Below are 7,500 nucleotides of genomic sequence, written 5' to 3'. Positions count from 1 at the left end.
ACGATCTGTCCTTCGTCCTCTGCTAATTCTAGATTGCCTGTATCTATAATTTTCTGGCTGATGACAATACTTTCATTTCCCTGACAGACAAGAGCCTCTACACAGGCAGCAGTGCAGTGTTCATGTCTAAGTTCTATTATCGTGATTTGCTACATTTGTTTTCGAACAAAAAGTGAAACAGAGACCAAAAAGTTATCTCATGATAAATTTGCCATAAAAAAAGACACCACGGTGCCAAAGGTACTCTGGAGATGGCAAGTGCCATGTTTTTCATTTCTTGACGGGCCAAGTACTGAACGACCTTCGCTACTTGCAGTCTCATCCACCTTCATCTTCAATGTTTGCAGCAAATTATTTTTTTTTTGTAAGCAACTATCAGCGCGACGGAAACGGCTTGGCAAGCCCTCAGGTCTGCGTTTCAAGGGTTGCCCGGGACCAACCGAGCCTCAGGAGACCCACCAGTCATCCTCTTGCTTAGGACTTGATGACATTTTAAAATTTTCAACACTTTTTGATATTATGTGTAAGTATATATATATATATATATATATATATATATATATATATATATATATATATATATATATATATATATATATATATATATATATATATATTCTTTTCTTGTGTGCCTAAGTACTTTTGTTTTGAAAAATTTCTGATGGGAGAAAGGAAAGGAGGAGTAAGAAAAGATAACCGGTGAAGAGGACAGAGCGGTGCTAGTAATTTTTTTTTTTTTCACGGAAGTCGTCGGAGAAGGTAAAAGATGCAGTCAACAATTCAAAATAGCAACAAACACGAACATAACGAGAATATAAACAAATGCAACATTGCGGAAAGGAATCGATGACAAGATTTTGACTCAACCCTGTTCAGGAGGATCGCGTTAGTTGAATCTCCCCCACATCAAAACATTACCTCAGGCAGGAGTTGACAAGGCCCGTGTATGGAGTAAGCAACTAGAAAGAGGAAAACTGCAGGGGGCGACACAAAGTCTCAATTTCATGGAATTTCTTAAAGCAGGAGAAATGTGAAATTCGCAGATTAGAATTTCAAATGACAGTCCAAAAATGTTCAGCATAGAGGTGTTGGATAGATGACTGCCACTGAAAAGGAGAGTTGTTGTCTGGAAGGATACATGAAGGAATTGAATTTTGAGGGATTAAACAATACAAAGTTTGCTTTGCTCCATCTAGAAAGTATAATTATATTAGAAGTTGGCATTTTGTAGCTTCTCTGCCTGATCTATTTATTTAATTTCTGTTGAAATGGATTTCTGGCAAATAACGCTGAGAAATGCAGGATAGAGTGATCTGCGTAAGAATGGATAAAACAAGAGGTTTCACTGAGGAGACAATTTATGAATAACAGAGTAAGGTATATGACACGATAGAGCCTTGTGGAACATCTCTATTGATAAAAAAAAAAAAAAAATAGCAACAGAGTAGCTAGAAAGAAAAAAAAATTGAGATAAGGATGTAAAGAAACAGATAAAAAACATATACGGGAAGTTTAAAAGTTAAGGGTTTATGTAAATACTATCAAAATTTTTGAAATGTCTAAGGCAGCAACAAAGGTTTCACTAAAATCTCGAAGTTTGAAGGATAACCAAGATTCGGCAAAGAAAGCTTCATCTCCAGTGGATCGTTCTTTAAAGAATTCATACTGATAATCAAAAAGAAGATTGTGATCAGACGTGACGTGCCCGTTGAGAAGACTCAAAAGACTTAGAAAGAAAAAAAAACAAACAAAAAAACAAAGCTTTATGTCGAAAGAATGAAGGGTTATAGCAATTATCTTTCTTAGGTAAAGGCTGAATGTAGGTAAATATCCAGCAGGAAGAAAAGGTGGATGTAGACAAAGGTGGAAAGGCTCGACTTGACAAGGAGTGAGCACAGAAGCACAGCTATGTAGGGCAGTGAGACGGACTCCATCAGGGCCATATGTCTTCTGAATATGAAGGCCAGAGAGGGGATAGGAAACATCATCACGAAGAATTTCAGTAACAGGCGTAATGTAATCAGAGGATGGAAGAAAGGAAGGCACAAGACTGGAATCACCCACTGGAAAATAGTAAGCAAAGGTCTAAGAGGGCTCTGCTTTAGAGACAGGGAGATGACATGGATCCATCTGGGTGATACGGATAGGGAAAATTAAGAAAAAAAAAAAAAAACTGTTGGAGGATATTTTTGGCTAGATGCTATAGGTCATTAGATGATGATGATGATGATGGTCTGCCTAGCATTTCTTATTGATGAAAGTGTTTTTGGCAAGTTCAAGAACAGATTTGGCATGATTTAGGAGAAAATACCCTTAACAACACGAGACCAAGCTTAGTTGATTCAACATTTACAAGTTTTGGAAATAGAAAAAGTATGTTCAATGCCACCATCGCAGAGATAATCACTTCTGTTATGCACTTGGGATTGAGAGACAGATGTCTAACATGAAAGGAATAGTCGTTTCAGAGAAGAATCAGAACAGTACCGTCTCAAGTCCTTCCACTTAGCACACTTGTGCCAGAAATACCTTTGCTTTGATGGGTCCAAAGGCGGTACTTTTAGGTGCAACCCCAAGGTGGTCAGAAAGGAGGGTAGGATGCTGCACTGATACCTTAGATCTTGTAAAGGAATAGGGCTGAAGGACCGTTCACCAGGTTGGTCAGCGAAAGGTGATTGTCAGAGCTGGTAGTGGACATTGAAATCTCCGAGAATGGAATTTCAGCAAAGGGAAAATGGATGAGAATGTGCTTCACTTTGGAGGTCAATAATTGAAGGAATTTTACATAGCTAATGAGCCTGGTGCGATATACACAATACATATTAATTTAGTGAGAGAGCGACAATGAAGTCTCTATCCAGATGGTGAAAAATTCTGAAGACTAAACAGCGAGGGTAGGAGGTTGAATTATTTGTTATGTACATAGACGCCAGCTTTGGATTAAAACTGAAGAGAAAGTAAGATGAAATAGAAAAGGGTTTGCTGCCAGTTGCCTGATACCTTGATTTCAGTGAGGAATAGAAAGTGAGATCTGAAGGAAGTGAGGTGATGTTCCATGGACCGAAAGTTAGATACAAGGCTGCAAGTGTTCCAGAAACTAATATGTAGTTAATATAGAGAAAGTATCAAGGCAACTCGTGTGTGTGTGTGTGTGTGTGTGTGTGTGTGTGTGTGTGTGTGTGTGTGTGTGTGTGTGTGTGTGTGTGTGTGTGTGTGTGTGAATATATATATATATATATATATATATATATATATATATATATATATATATATATATATATATATATATATATATATATATATATATATATAATAGTATAGCCTCTGAAGTTGCACCACATTTCTCTGGGTCAAAAAGCCGCGGTCTCGCCGACGTACACCGTCACACTACCAGCACCACTTCACGGCAACGGCCCTACGCGTTCCCACACTTCCGGGAATGAAGACGGTAAATTTGTGCGGTTTGAGCACGCGCGGGCGGGACACGACCGCTAAGGACCGGATTACTGAGTCATGCAACAGAAGTGAACCCTGATCTGCATCAATGATTCAGGCCCCCTCGTCCCTCACCCTTCCCCTGCCCCTGCCAAGGCCCAGGCCCCGACCCTCTACCTTCTGCCAACCTGCCACCGGCTGGTCAACCACACCACACAAGATGCTCCCTCTGACCCCTTACCGGGCGCGCGCGCGCATGCACGCACGCACGCACGCACGCGAGCGCGCGCGCACGCACGCACACACACACACACACACACACACACACACACACACACACACACACACACACACACGATAAATTATATATATATATATATATATATATATATATATATATATATATATATATATATATATATATATATATATATATATATATATATATATATATATATATATATATATATAGACACACACACACACACACACACACACACACACACACACACACACACACTTGAGAAAGCATTGATATTCAGGATAATATATATCAAATCAGCGATCGAGTTATCGCATTCAACAAGACAGTCCTCTCCTTCAGCCTGTCACTCTGAACACACAGCAAGGTAACCGAGGCAACCACTTGAGCCTTCAAGCGTGGCCACAGCGCCGCCACCAAGCTGTACCATAAACATGTTGGCAGTGACGGCCTGTTCCCCTTCCCTACCCGTTCGTTCCGACGCAGGATAATCCGTCTTGCGATAGGCTTGGCAGTAACAGACTTGGGGACAAAGCCGCTACCCAGTCAGCAATAGTCAGCCGTCTTTCTTCTCCCATTTGCCCTGTCCCTCCACCCCCCCCTAGTCCTTCCTGTTCTTCCTTATGCCCTTTTCCCCTACAGACCCCCTTGTATCCCCTCCTCACCCCACCTGGGTCGGCAGGGACGACCACCGCGGCACACACAGAGGGCCGTTGAGGTCTGGGCAAAAACTTCTGCTGGGCATTGTGCGGCTCTCACTATAGCCACCCCCGGAGCCGTTGTCACCACACTGCCACCCTAAGTATCTTGCGCTTTCACACCTTTATAAAGTACTCCAATAGGGGCGATAATGGTCGTCGTGTCGAGGAGCTCCCGTGACGCCTTGTTTGTACATCTTTGGATAAACCTCCCCACGACGGCACCGCTCCCATATGGATGGATGGATGGACGGACGGACGGACGGGACTTGTCATGAGACTACAGGACACTTTAGTCTATGTGTATGTAGTCGTCTCATTTTACCTGCGCGGGGCATCACACACAAGGGGAAGTGAAGTATTTATACACACTATTAAGGACGAATCTCTGCAACATGACTGACAGTAATGTGCTGACAACGAGACACAGTTGTGCACTTTCCCTAGGAGAGAATCTGTCAACTTTGTTTTCCAATCCGAATGACGATCCAGAAAATAAATAATAGCCTGCAGAAATGTATAAGAAAAATCTTTTCCTGGGGATGTGATGAGAAAACCGACAGCCTCCGCAGGAAATGTTGAGATACATGAATATACATATATATATATATATATATATATATATATATATATATATATATATATATATATATATATATATATATATATATATATATATATATATATATATATATATATATACACACACACACACACACACACACACACACACACACACATTAACAAACTAAGAAAAAAGTTAATACAAGAAACGAGCGGATATGAAAAGCTTGGGCCTTAACTGGAGCAAAACTGATGCTGTACGTAAGAAGGATGTCAGTACGAGAAGCCTAAGCGTCGACAAATTACAGTTAAGCTTAGGATGAATATAAGGAAAAGCATGACAACCAGTATATGGAGGAAGAGGAAGCCGCCGATGAGAGTGGAGGCGGCACGCACTCGCCAGGGAGCGAGAGGCTGTGTGACTTCTGGTGCCAGGGAGGCGAGGTCGTCTGGTACACAGCCTGCCTCTCTCTCTCTCTCTCTCTCTCTCTCTCTCTCTCTCTCTCTCTCTCTCTCTCTACAGTTCACCGATGCTGCCAATGCTGATAGCCGTGTCTGGATGGCCGATTGTTAAATTCGTGAAAGGGTTCGTCTGTGCTTCGCAGGAGAAACCCAAAGACGTGCACTTTTCCATCACGTCTTCCGCCAAGAGAACTCGATACAGGAAACACTCTGATTGGTCCACGGCAGCAGTAGCGACGGCTCTGATTGGATAGTGCTTCCCCTCTTTACTCCCATAATGGTTAGATGCAAAGGCCTCCTGTGCTGACCAATGGACCTACTACACCACAGACCAGCTTGCCGGGCGTGGGGACCTCCGCACAAACAGCCTCGACAAATATGGGATTTATAGCATGTTGTGACCGGTGCACGGCTCTTAGAGTAGGATGACGCGGAACAATGCAACTGAACCACATCTACCACATGCCTCCCTTTGCTATTTGCGGGGAAATTCCTGCATAATGTTGAGGTAGTGTCGCCGAGGTCGTCTGGCAACACTGCACGAGGGGCCTCTTGTTGTTGCATTTTTTCTCTATGTTGTTGTTGATGCTGACGGCGCTGCATAGAGGGACTGGTCGGACGAGGGAGCAAAGTCCTGATGGTGGCCACCTCCTCCCTCCACCTCTCTCTCTCTCTCTCTCTCTCTCTCTCTCTCTCTCTCTCTCTCTCTCTCTCTCTCTCTCTCTCTTCGTTGCACTGCTTCCTACCCCACTTAAATGTCAGAAAACAACACCGACCTTTCTTTATGTTGAATGTCAACAGACACTCGTCGTGGAGCTATCTTCAAAAAACTGCCACGCATTGAAACATTCATCGATACGTGTGACATATACAAGTAAGCAGGAGGTTCAGAGTAAGGAAAGCGACGAAGGCAAACCATGATAACACTTCACTGTGTATTGATCTATGCGATTAGAAAAAAATAAATAAATAAATAAGTGACCTAAGGGTTAAAAGTAAATAATTTGGAGCTTTTTCCCGCAACCCCTTCACGGACAAAACAGGAAGGAACATCCTGTTTTTACATGTCACCCACCAACCCATCCTCCTTATCTATCCGCATACTCACCACCTCCGGCACCACAGAGGCACTCCATCCCCGAGTGCCCGTCCCCCACCCCCTTGTACAAACACACACACACACACACACACACACACACACACACACACACACACACACACACACACACCTTAAGTTACAGGGAGACGAAATTATGCTTAATAGGCAACGCCGAGGTAGAGGGACAGCAGGGGTAAGGGGCGGCCGCTCGACTGCCAGGTGTGAGCCACGAAGGGCCGGGTGTGTTGGGGGTAACGACCAGGTGTGAGCGAGGCAACACGAGGCGAGGGATGCCAAAGGTGGTGGTGGTGGTGGCGAGACAAGACGAGAGAGAGAGAGAGAGAGAGAGAGAGAGAGAGAGAGAGAGAGAGAGAGAGAGAGAGAGAGAGAGAGAGAGAGAGAGAGAGAGAGAGAGAGAGAGAGAGAGAGAGAGAGAGAGAGAGAGAGAGAGAGAGAGAGCGTTGGAGACCGTAGGTATGGCATAAGACATATATTTAATAAGACAACTGGAGTCAAGTTAAAAAAAAATAAAGTAATAAATAAAACTAGTTAAATTACATTAAGAAAAAAGACCACAAAAACTATTGCATTAAACACAAACACACACACACACACACACACACACACACACACACTGGTAAAAAAAAAAAATTCTGGCTTGAATCTCTGGCCCGGGGCTCCGAGGGTCACCAGGGGGGGGGGGGGGCGGCGGGTGAAAATCAGACCAATAAAGGGCTATAAATGGTTCTTCTATTGCACTGGAGGATCATTACCTGGGTAGAGGGAGTCAAAGGGAGAGTCAAAAAGGAGAGGGAGAGTTAACAAGGGAGGGAGAATCAGTGCAGGATGCGGGAGCCAGTTTTCCCTCCCCATTCCTTCTCTCTCTCTCTACCCCCACCATCCTTTGCCTCTCTTCAGCATATCACCCTCTTGCTTTCAACTCAGCAGCTCTTCCCGATCCAATGCATCCAATTTTTGTG

General features: G+C 43.4%; 1 protein-coding gene across 2 annotated transcripts in view; it reads right to left on the bottom strand.

Annotated features, from left to right (window-relative positions):
• Positions 1-7,500, bottom strand: part of LOC135100677 (uncharacterized) — a 52,149-nt gene that overhangs the window by 34,472 nt on the left and 10,177 nt on the right. The gene's annotated exons all lie outside the window — the stretch shown is intronic.

Source organism: Scylla paramamosain, chromosome 5 (genome assembly GCF_035594125.1).
Source record: "Scylla paramamosain isolate STU-SP2022 chromosome 5, ASM3559412v1, whole genome shotgun sequence".
Classification (NCBI taxonomy): Eukaryota; Metazoa; Arthropoda; class Malacostraca; order Decapoda; family Portunidae; genus Scylla; species Scylla paramamosain.
The sequence above is the reverse complement of the archived record's forward strand: the minus strand, read 5'-3'. Positions and strand labels throughout refer to the sequence as shown.